This window comes from Taudactylus pleione, unplaced genomic scaffold (genome assembly GCF_031769625.1).
Source record: "Taudactylus pleione unplaced genomic scaffold, aTauple2 ptg000201l, whole genome shotgun sequence".
Taxonomy (NCBI): Eukaryota; Metazoa; Chordata; class Amphibia; order Anura; family Myobatrachidae; genus Taudactylus; species Taudactylus pleione.
Genome location: NW_028284603.1, coordinates 9,548,353 through 9,559,847, shown reverse-complemented (window position 1 = coordinate 9,559,847; position 11,495 = coordinate 9,548,353).

Genomic DNA, 11,495 nt, shown 5'->3' with positions numbered 1-11,495 from the left:
GGAGAGTTCAAGGGAAATCACGATATCACATCATGAGCACATTGGCCCTCATTCAGAGGCGGTCGCAAGAAGCGAGCGCTCGCTCTTAATGAGAGCGGTCACTTGACTTTTCAAGTGCGGCCTCCTGGTCGCTAGCTAAGCTGTGGGTTACCACCCACAGCTTTAGCGACCGACCAGGTTGATGGTCGCGATGGTCAAGACCATCGCGACCATCGGGGCTTGTGACAAGACCCTAAGGTTGGGTTTCGGCAACCGCAAGCCCCAGGGAGCTTCCTGCTCTGATCGAGCAGGAAACTCCCCACTGACATCACTGCTGATGTCAGTGCGGCCGCCCACAAAACGGCAGGTGTTCCTTAAGGAACGCCTCCGTTTGTGAAACCACCCCCCTGCCACGCCTACAAAACGGCTCGAGCTTTCGATCAACATCGACAGCCGCCCCTTTTGTAGTGAGCTCCGGAGCGAGACAATTTCTCTCTCGCTCTGGGGCTTGCGCACGCGCAGTGCGGCCGCTGCGCGTGCGCAGGGCCTAAACATCGACCCGCTTGCGAGCGGTCAGCGCTTGCGACTGGGTCTGAATGAGGCCCATTATCTAGTGTGTACGCACCCTTAGATCTGTGAATGCTGTGCAAGCAGTCAAATTATCTGAACTAGTGCCCTCAATGTCACTCAGCAAGGCATGTCCCCAATGCACTCAGCTACCACAGATGCTGCGTCCATGAGTGTGTCCATAAAACCAAGTGAAATGGTGCAAAGGTAGTTGTATTATGTCACAAAGGGCCGCACTCAAGCAGCGTTACAATTCCGTCCTTGCTAATATGCAAATGCAGCAGGAGGTGTATGATACCCTTGCTGCATTTGCGATCCCAGCACTGCGATCGAGGTCGCAGGCTGGGATCACCATCGCTACCATTGGTTACATTGATGGATGCCGCCGGGCCGCCGGCCAGCTTAGTAAGCCTCAGCTTACTCAGGGTGGCTGGCTTGCGAGGCCAGGAAACTGTATCTGTGGCCTTGCCACTCGTGGAAAACGGAACCAACGCTCCGTTTCAGGCAACGCCGGCCGTCCCTGCCCCCGCACCCCTCCTTAAATGCCTCTGCCTGTCAATTAGGCAGAGGCATAGCAGGGGCTGCGTGTAATCACACAGGACCCATTCTGCCCATTTGCAGATCGTGTCCTCCGCCTGTGCAGATTCCCGGTAATCGGGCATCTGCTTTCAGCATTGCACATATGACTTAGCCCCAAAGAGCATTGCAGTTTGTAAATCACACTTCCTAATGTAGTGAATTGTTGCATTTTACAACTGATGCAAATATAGTTCAAGAAAATTAAATTTTAGTGCTCAAAACATGAATTAATCCTGCCCTACATCTTCATCAGTGTACCATAGTGTATATGAACTAGTTTCTGTCCCTAGTGATAAAACCAAGCTGAAAATCTAGTTCATATTGGTTTCATCGTAGTTACAAAATAAACTTAATTCGGTTTCTTTTGCATTAACCCTTTCACTTGCCACTCGATACTTAGCCAAAACCGTGCAGGACATGTCATGACCCGTCGCGGCAGAAGGTAACGATGGAATTAATCATGAACATAAAACATTCCCTTATACAGGAAACATTTGATTTCCTCCTGCCTGATCCTGCAGACATTGCTGTACAGTGGATGCGGTGTTGACTTCATCAATTCAAACAAACAAATACATTGACACTACAGTACTTCAGTGACGATTGCTGACTTTTGTTAAAATAAAATAAACGTTGAAAAAGTGTTAGTAACACAAGAGTGATTATATAAGATCCGCAACATTGAAAAAGCGTTGTTAACACAAGAGTCATTATATAAGATCAGCATAATTGGACAGTACAAAAACAATCCCATATCTATATCACAGTTGCCTACCCTCCCGATTTTAGCGGGAGGCTCACGGTTTTTAATGAAGCCTCCCGCTCCCCCGCAAAGTGTACATCAACTCCCGGTTTGTGGGCGGGGCCTGTGAGGGGACATCATGACGGCATGTCATTTCACTTAAAAGTCAGCCACCGCGGGGTTGTGGGTAGCGGTGGCCGGCGCTAGTGAGCAGTGCGCACACAGAGTGTGCTTGGGTGCGACAGCGGTGGCAGGCGGAGCCTGGTAGCAGCGCAGGTGTCAGGCTTCTGTGAGTAGCCGCATGGAGACACCAGTGTCTGGCTCCAGCGGCAGTAGCAGCGGATCCCTCCCCCCTCTCCTACCTGCACATGGGAGCTGCGGCGACTGAGACATGGTGGAGGAGTCCTGTTGGAGCTGCAGAGAGGAGCTCTGGTCTGGCGGAGACAGCGCTGTGCTGTTCGGTGGAGAGGCTGGAGAAGTGCCCGGTCCCAAGGTGAGTGCACTAATCTGTGTGTGAGTGTGTTTGTGTGAATGTTTGTTTGTTTGTTTTGAATGTGTATGTGTGTGTGTTTGGAATGTGTGTGAATGTATGTGTGTGTGTGTGAATGTGTGTGTGTGTGTGTGTGTGTGTGTGTGTGTGTGTGTGTGTGTGTGTGTGTGTGTGTGTGTGTGTGTGTGTTTGGAATGTGTGTGAATGATGTGTGTGTGTGTGTGTGTGTGTGTGAATGTGTGTGTGTGTGTGTTTGGAATGTATATGTGTGAATGTATCTGTGTGTGTGTGAATGTGTGTAGGGCATCAAGTAATGTGAATGTGGTAGGGCAGAGCTATATTAATGTCTGTGGGGGAGCTAGGGTCTCAGTTTATAGGACTATATACACCCATAGGTTGAGCTAGACATGCCCTTTGGGGCAGGCCACACCCCTGAATGGCGCGTCGCGATTTGCGCGGCGCATTCTGCTGCAATCTCCCAGAAAGTATTTTTCAAAAGTAGGCAAGTATGATCTATATACACCCCTAGCCAAAAGTAAGTAGATACCCCTTCTAATCAGGGCGTTTGGCCAGTTCAGCCACAGCCATTAAACAGGTGCATAAACTCAACCATAGACCAATGCAATCTCCATAGTTCTTTGACTTTCAACATGGCAACTTCCCAACAAGATAAGCTTATCAAATTCTACCCTGCTAGATCTGCTCTGGTCAACTGTAAGTGCTGCTACTGTGAGAAGGAAATATGTAGTAGCATCAACAGTTCAACCACCGGGAGGCCACACAAGCTCAAAGAATAGGACCGCCGAGTGCTGATGTGAGTAATGGGTAAAAATTGTCTGTCCTTGGGTGCAGCACACACCACCAAGCTTTAGACCACCTCTGGAAGCAACATCAGCACAAGAATGTTCGCCAGGAGCTTCATGGATTGGGTTTTCATGTACGAGCATCTGATACCAGCCTCAGAGTACCAGACACAATGGCAAACATGGTTGGAGTGGTGTAGAGCACACCATCATTGGATGTAAGCAGTCAGAAAGCACCAGAATGTCGACATGGTGCCAGAGCCTACTGCACATGTGCCAGCGCCGTGTTCCCAGTGGCTTCTCTATTGCACACGCACAAATCTCCAGGAAAATGGCCGCTGCTACATTTTCCCTGTGATTTATGCAGATCCGACGCAGGAATCCGGAGAGGTGAGTATAATATATGCACCTATTATAGATACGCCACTAGAACTGAGTGTGTTTCTTTTTCAGCTAACACAAAAGTTTGACACAGATCATACCTAAAATGAAGAAAATTATATTTGCAGATGAACAAAAAAGTGACTAGACAATAAGCTTTCTAGAAGCACAATAAATTCTGGGGGAGTACCGGGTATGTGTCCCCCGTGTCATGTGGGTCTGGAGCTGACCCAATCCTGGTTGGCATTATGGTGATGGTATCGCCATGTGCTCTGCTCACACTGGGCCTGACTGGGTATTGCACAGCCGAAAAGAGCGGCTGTGCAATACCATACAACAAACTGCAAATGTAGCAGGAGAGGTCTATAGGAAATAGACGCTTCCTTCATTGCATTTGCAATCCGAGTGCAGCGTCCATAGACGTTGCCTCAGATCACCATCGCAACCAGTTGCTCCTTTGGCAAGTCTGGTCAGTGCCTGGTCACTTGCGAGGCTAGGAAATCTGCATCCACCGACACAGACCCTGGCCTCATCCCTCCTGGAAAACAGGCCAGCCATGCCCCCGCTCTGGCCCCCAAATGCCGCAACATGTCAATCAGGGGGGACTGTGAGCCCCTTATCAGCGGTGATGAACGCTAACCATTGGGTTAGTGTACATCTCTGAATCAAGCCCACTGTACACATTTAGAAACTACAAGTCCCAGCAACACCTTATGTCTGGGGTGAGACTCAGTGGTGAACGAAGACGCGACCTTGGCTGCACCTATTGGCGGTCGTCCGTCTGCGTCATTATGCAAATGCTTATTCCTTCCCTGGTGTACATTTGTGCATATTGTGATACCCTAAACTATTAGTTTATTCACAATGTAATCAGACAACATAGTATAACAGTAAAGACAGAGATAGTGAATAATTTCTTATGATTATTTTACTTTGCAAGAACAAAGAAACACTTGGCAATATTCATATATCAACAATGTATTTCAGTAGACAGTAACACACACATTAACACTCTCGTTTATTTTATTCTTCCGGAACCTGAAGATCACCAGCGAACTCTGGACTTTGAACCTGCAAACTATAAATGGGTAAGTATTCTCTAGTGGCAATTATCAAATGACTAATTTTGCAATTCCCTTAACATCTCTAAAATATATACAAACAACCTCACGTGAGTAGGATAAGGTTACATCAAGAATACAATTGCAAACTTGTTTTACTTTTCTATATACCTGTTTAGGAAAACGTTTTCCTCACACCACTGCTCTTTACAAGTCTTATACAATGCTAGTTCAGCGCTGAAATAGTTAATAGGGTGCACCCTTCGTTGCCCGGGATATGAAGAACAGTTCTTTGGGAATGATTTAACTGGCAATCTACTCTGTATTTGCCAAGTCCTGTACAGATGTTCTTATACTGTTCCAGCTACAGTACTTGTCTGTATTTAATGCAACACTGTAATCCTCTGTATATTATCCTGCTGCGATGGTGTTGGTGCTACTGTCAGTTCCTTCTCTGCTTAGCAACCTTAGTTCATAGCGAGAGTATTACAGGTGCTGGCACTGAAGTGTCGCCCTAACACTGCTGGTACCTGTTGTACCTAACCTCCAATATGCGGTATCAGGGGGTTACTCTTACTATTATGATGCAGTCTATAAACCCCAGGCTGATCTCTGCAGGGACTGCTGTGCATATGTAATGGTGGATAGCTGTAGGCCTCCAGTTAATAGGAGCTAATGTCACTGAGTGTCTATTTGGGAGGTTGCAGCAGTTTTCTTACCCCTCCAGTATCAGCTCTCAACCTCCGGCTCCTTTACAAGCTCGGTCTCTCTATATTTCCGCAGCTCCGCCTGAGGCACTCCCTTAGGGGTCGTCCGACACACCCCTCTTATGCTGATTGTTCTCAGGAACCTCCCCGGATGACACAGCTTGGTCCCATTGGATGTTCCCCACCTCAGAGACCTCCGCTGCTCGTCCCGGAGTACGGCCGCAGCCCTCAGGTAAGCATCAAGGCAGCGCAGCCCCTTCTCCTGTCCAGCTACCTCACCAACTGCACACACCAACTGCCATTTTTCTCTAGTTCAAATCCTTGAGCCTGCTACAGTACTCACTGGTCCCCTGACGTCCACCACCACTGAGGGGGCAGTGCAAATAGTCCCTGAACATTAATGAAACCAGTGAAATCATGCCCTATATTAGACAATGGCAGGAGTCACATTAATATTTTACATTTTCATAGAGGCACATCAGTGTGGGTAGGAACACAGGGTGTTGGTGGGGTGCCACAATATGAATGTGAGACGCCGACTATGAGTGTCTGCAGGCACTGTAATACCACCTGATGCAAGTTTAGACACCACCATCGAAACTTGCACCAGCCACATGCTAGGTAAAGCTTTTCCATCTGAGTATGGCCTCTTATATGAGCGATTAAGCTCCTGAGTTAGCAACCAGTTCAGCGACGCGCCCGTGACACTCCCATACCACGCCAATAAGACGGACCCTCCTCGTGCGTCTGAATAGCCACCACTCAGGAATTCCCAGCACATTTCCTATACAGGTGGTGCATAGGAAGAGCTGGTGTTGTCCATAGCAACCAATTATTCTTGTCATTTCCTAGAAATTGAAGTTTAGAAAATGAAAAACAATTGTCTAGTAATAATGTTATGGACAACAGCACCTATTTTGAAATGGGTTGGCTACGGTATCCCGACGGTCAGGATGCCGACAGTCAGAATACCGACAGCAGCATCCCAGCAGTCAGAATCCATACAGAATTTCGTAAGTAACCCTAACCCTCCCCCCTAACCCACCTTTCCCGCAACCTAACCCTTCCCTCCCGCAGCCTATCCCTCCACCCTACCCGCAGCATAACCCTAACCTTCCCCTCCAGCAGCCTAATACTAACCCTCCTCCTAGTGCCTAACGCAATCCCTAACCCTAATACTCACCGTCGGGATGTCAGTGGTCGAGACTCTGGAGCTGGGATTCAGACTGCTGTCGGGATTACCGTGCCGGGATTCTGACCGCTGGCATCCCTACTGTCGGGATGTCGACTAGACCACACTGAAAATTATTTCCAATAAAGAATGCTAGACAGCACCAATACCGGAAAAGTTAGTGATGCATAATATTTACCGCTGAGGAAAAGCAACACAACATTTAACTACAGGGCTGTTTAGTATTATAGTACATGATTCAGAGCTGGTTGCAAAGGCGAATATGCACGCAGACCGATCGATTGTTTGCCATCACGCATGAGTATAAGCCGCACTGCGGTTGCGCAGCGATTGCATTGCGACTACGGACGCACAGATGAATCCATCACAGAGCGATTGACAGGATGTCAGCATTTGGGGGGGTGACGGACGGTAGTCTGAAAAACGCAGGCGTGCCTGTCCGTTTCAACGCTGTTTCAAGGGCATGCATAAATTAGCCACTGCGATTGCATCTGCAGCTCTGCGTGTCAGAAGAGCTCCCAAGGCTGCGGCAGGTCAGACCTACCGCAAGGGCAAAATGGCTTTTCGATGTGCGTTGATGTTACCAATATTTATACAGGTAAGCGACGTTGTGCGCATATGAGAAGGCAGCAGTGGATGTCCTTATGCTCGGGAAAGCTTTGTAAAAACATTTGCATATATTTACAGCTGCGTTCGCATTAGCGTGCGTCTCTGAATCAGGCCCATAGATTGTCAGAATAACAAATTAATGTTCTCTTGATTATAAAATGACAACGGTGGGCCTGATTCAGATGTGGACGCTATTTCTATGTCCACGCAGCTATTGGTGGACTGCGCACGTGTCTTAGCTGCAAGGCGCACGCGCTGAGATTGAATTGCGATCAAATACAACTACGGCTGTAGTGATGATTTATTCACACATGAATGACAGACAGGGGCCGTTTTGTGGGAGATAACAGAATGATGGCAAAAACCTGGGCGGCTCGTGACTGTTTTTGCGGCGTGTAACTGCCTACATCTGCATATGCAGAAAATATGGTGTCAGCGTCTCAGTTCCCACGGCCATTCTGCGCGACCATAGGGTTATTCAAGTGGCCGATTATCGAAGGATCTGCGACCACCGCTCTGTATTTGCCCTGGAGTCTATTTCGCTAGATATTAAGGTTGTCCCCAAACTTTATACTTTTTCACCCCCTTTTTCAAAGTAATTTTTGGGGGTGTTCTTAAATTTTTTTGAATTTTTTTTTTACACAGTTTACCTTTGGGGGCCTGTCCCAAGGGAGCAGGGTGGTTCCCTCAAGATTTCACCCCAAAACCCCAATTCTGCACTCTTTTTCGACAGCTTTCATAGGCAAATCTTTTTCGCCTATTCCAATGCATTGACTTTCCGTACCGGCGAAAAGTCTTTGGAATTGAATACGGGGATAAGTTTTCACTGGGTGAAATAACGTCACCGGCAATACTTTTCCGCAGAAACTGGCTTTTCGTATCTAATTGAATACGGCCCTCAGGCTCTGTACTCATTAGTGTAACAAATTTAAAAACTGGAAATATTATTATAGAACTGTGTAGGTTAACTACTAGATATACTATGATCAATTTTGTTTATTAAATACTTCATTTTCTGTTGTGACACTGGGCCTGATTCAGAGATGAAGGCAGTGTTTGCGCAGTTGTCCGGTGTTTTTATACTGCGCATTCATCCCGATGGTTAACGCCGGCCACCGCAGAATGAATTTGTATGCAGAGAGACACAATTTTGGTGGGTTTTCCTGGGAGGGAACAGGGGGGGTCGGCTAGTTAGGCGCAGACATGTCTCGGCCGGTGACTGTGTCCAAAGACGCAGTAGCACCGGCGGCCATGTTTTCTACAGACATTCTGAGCAACCATAGGGCTGCTCAAATGTCCGATGGTGCGACCGAGGTGAGTTCGATGGTGTTACTGTGGCGGATTACAGAAACAGCCAGTGGGTGTCTCAGTAACAAACTCATCAGCTGCGGCATTAGCATAAATTTGCAGTTGGCCGTCTGTGGTCGTTTGGGTGCGGAGAGGGGATGGCGACAGGCAGCACTGCATAAAACGAGGGCGTGTTACCACCATTTCCTAGGTATGCTGAAGCCAGTGGCTACGTCTTTGGACAAACTTGGGGAGAAGACCCAATTCGGGACTCGGTTTGACTCAGAACTCCACAGTGATCCAAGCTGGGACCCGATTTGACTCGGAACCCCAAAGTTCGGGTGTGTTCAGTTTTCAGAAAATTGCTGAACTCTACTATTTACACAAGACACCTCCTGCATCATTAGCATATTATCACACATCCGCTGCCGACAAAGACACAGTGGCTGTGTTATTAGGGGATGTTGTCGGCATCCCGGTGTGCTGGGCGCTGACGGTATGAATACCGGCGCCGAAAACCAGGCAGGTCGGGATCCCGGCACCAGTATCCCGACCACCAGAATCCCAAAGGTAAGTATCGGGGTGTTAGGGGAAGGTTAGGATTAGGTAGCGGGGTTAGGCATTAGGGGGTGGGTTAGGATTAGGGTGCGGGGAGGAGGAGGTTAGGTATAGGCACTGGGGAGGGGGTGTTAGGTTTAGGGGAGGGGGAGGTTAGGCTTAGGTACAGGGGGGAGGTTAGGTTTAGGCCCTAGGGAGAGGTTGTTAGGTTTAGAGGATGGGGATGTTAGGCTTAGGCATTAGGGGGGGAGGTTAGGGTTATGCACTTCTGGGGTTAGGGTAGACATTAGGAAAATACTTACATTCCTTCCTATGGGTGTCGTGATTCTGGCTGTTGGGATGTCGTTGTCAGTATTCTGACCAGCAGCATCCCGACAGCCGGTATTTCATACCCAATCCGTTATCATTGTGCATTTCTGAATCAGGCTCTGTCTGTGTCATTTCACCATCTCTTTAGGTTGTTAGGTTGTAATAACCACTGAAAAACAGTAGGAGGTGCTCACATAATTTAAAAGATGGGATTACCAGTAGTGCAGTGAAATCTCTGCATTTGCTTGTCCAGAGTAATGGAATTCTAAGCTGTAGCTGCAAAGGAACTGAAAGAGAAACTGCATGAGGATGTGATTTACCTACAACATTTTATAATTGTAAGGAAATTAAAAGATTTTGTATGGATATAAGAACAACTGTGGTGCATGCAGAGTATAATATAGTACCATCTACTCACCACTAAAAGACATTTAGAACTTTACAGTAAAACTTTTTTAAATGATCAAAATATCACACTGAGGGCCTGATTCAGAAATGTACGCTAAACCATACATGCCTACCCTCCCGGAATCCGCGGGAGGCGCCCAAACCCCCCGCGCCCCCAGAAGGGTAGGCATTTCTCCCGCATTTCTGCCCACTTCCTAGTGAAGTTGGCAGAATGGGGAGCATTTCCGCGGTGATCGCGGGTCTCCATGTAGGGGGCGGGGATTAATGATGCGATTCTTCACTAATCGCTTCATTTGGCCCCGCTCCTATTTAGATTCGAGCCAATCGTGGCAATTTACTGCGATGGGCGGGGCTTAATGATGCTAATTGTCAGGCCCCCCCGTTGCCACCCTCCTGCTTCTCCCGGGAAGAGAAAAAAAAGTAGGCAAGTATGCGCTAGCCTGATAGTTAGCGCACATCTCCGATTGTTTGAGGACTGCACCTGTGCAGGATGTGTACTACATGTGTAGCTCTCCATCTGCAAGTCAGCTCGCAGTGTCTACCAGCCGCAGCTTGATTGACTGGCTGCAACATTTATTAGGACGGAGCGGGGGCGTTACTGACGTGTCGCCTCCGTTTTCTGGGAGGGACAAGGCCAGGGTCTAAATAAAACACCACAAAATGGATAAGGCATAGGGCCTTATCCAGCAGCGCACGCTAGTGCACTGCTGAACGCAGATTCCTGATGGTCAGGAATCTGCGCAGGCGCCGGATCCGTACTGCGGTACAACGCAGCTCGGATAAGTAATGCATGCAGACGTTATGCCTTCGGCTCTATTACCATAATTGCAAGGACAGAATTGCAAAGATGCTTGCGTGCAGCTTTGTAATTCCGTCCTAAGCTGAATCAGGCCCATAGGACTATGGGCCTGATTCAGAGCTGAACGCTCTGACCAGAGCGCTCGCTCTGAATCAGGGCCCTACTACCTTTTTTTGGAGCGTCCTCATGGACACTCGCATAGCTGTGGGTTACCACCCACAGCTATAGCGAGCGTCCATGATGATGGTCGTGATGGTCTTGACCATCGCGACCATCGGGCTTGCGACAGAGACCCTGCGGTAGGGTCTCGCTGCCGCAAGCCCTGGAGTGATTTTGGCTCTATCAGAGCCAAACCCACTCCCACTGACATCACTAGTGATGTCAGTGGGGCCGGCTTGAGACGGTAGGCGTTCCCATGGGAACACCTCCGTCTGGCAGGCACGCCCCCGGCACGCCCACCAAAGGGGGCGTGCTGTCAATCAACATCGACAGCACGCCCCCTTTGGTGCGAGACCTGGAGCGATGGTGAGCCCGTCGCTCGCCGGGTCTCGCGCATGCGCACGACGGAGCTCCCTCCGTCGTGTGCATGTGCAGTGGGGAACATCGACCCACTTGCGAGCGTCCTGCCGCTCGCGAGCGAGTCTGAATGACCCCCTTTGCCCTCACAGTTCTGATAAACCTTGTCAACCCACCAATTAATTCTGTAACCAGTCCCATGATTCAGTATTCACTATATAGTGCTGCACATTGTGTAGGCGCTATATAAGAAACTGTTAATAAGTAAATGGAACCAGGCTTTCATGTTTGTGGAACAAGTTAATCCCAGCCATCACCAGCAGCATAAATCTAATGAAGCTAATAATTATGTCTAATATTTGTGATCTTAGCTATAGTTTTATTAGAAGAAGTAGTGTAGAATACCTCCAACATGATGCGATGATCCATTTAGGCCCGTATTCAATTAGAGGCGAAAACTCAGAAAGGTTTCACCTGTCCTACTGTCCGCCTCCTTCACCTGTTTCAG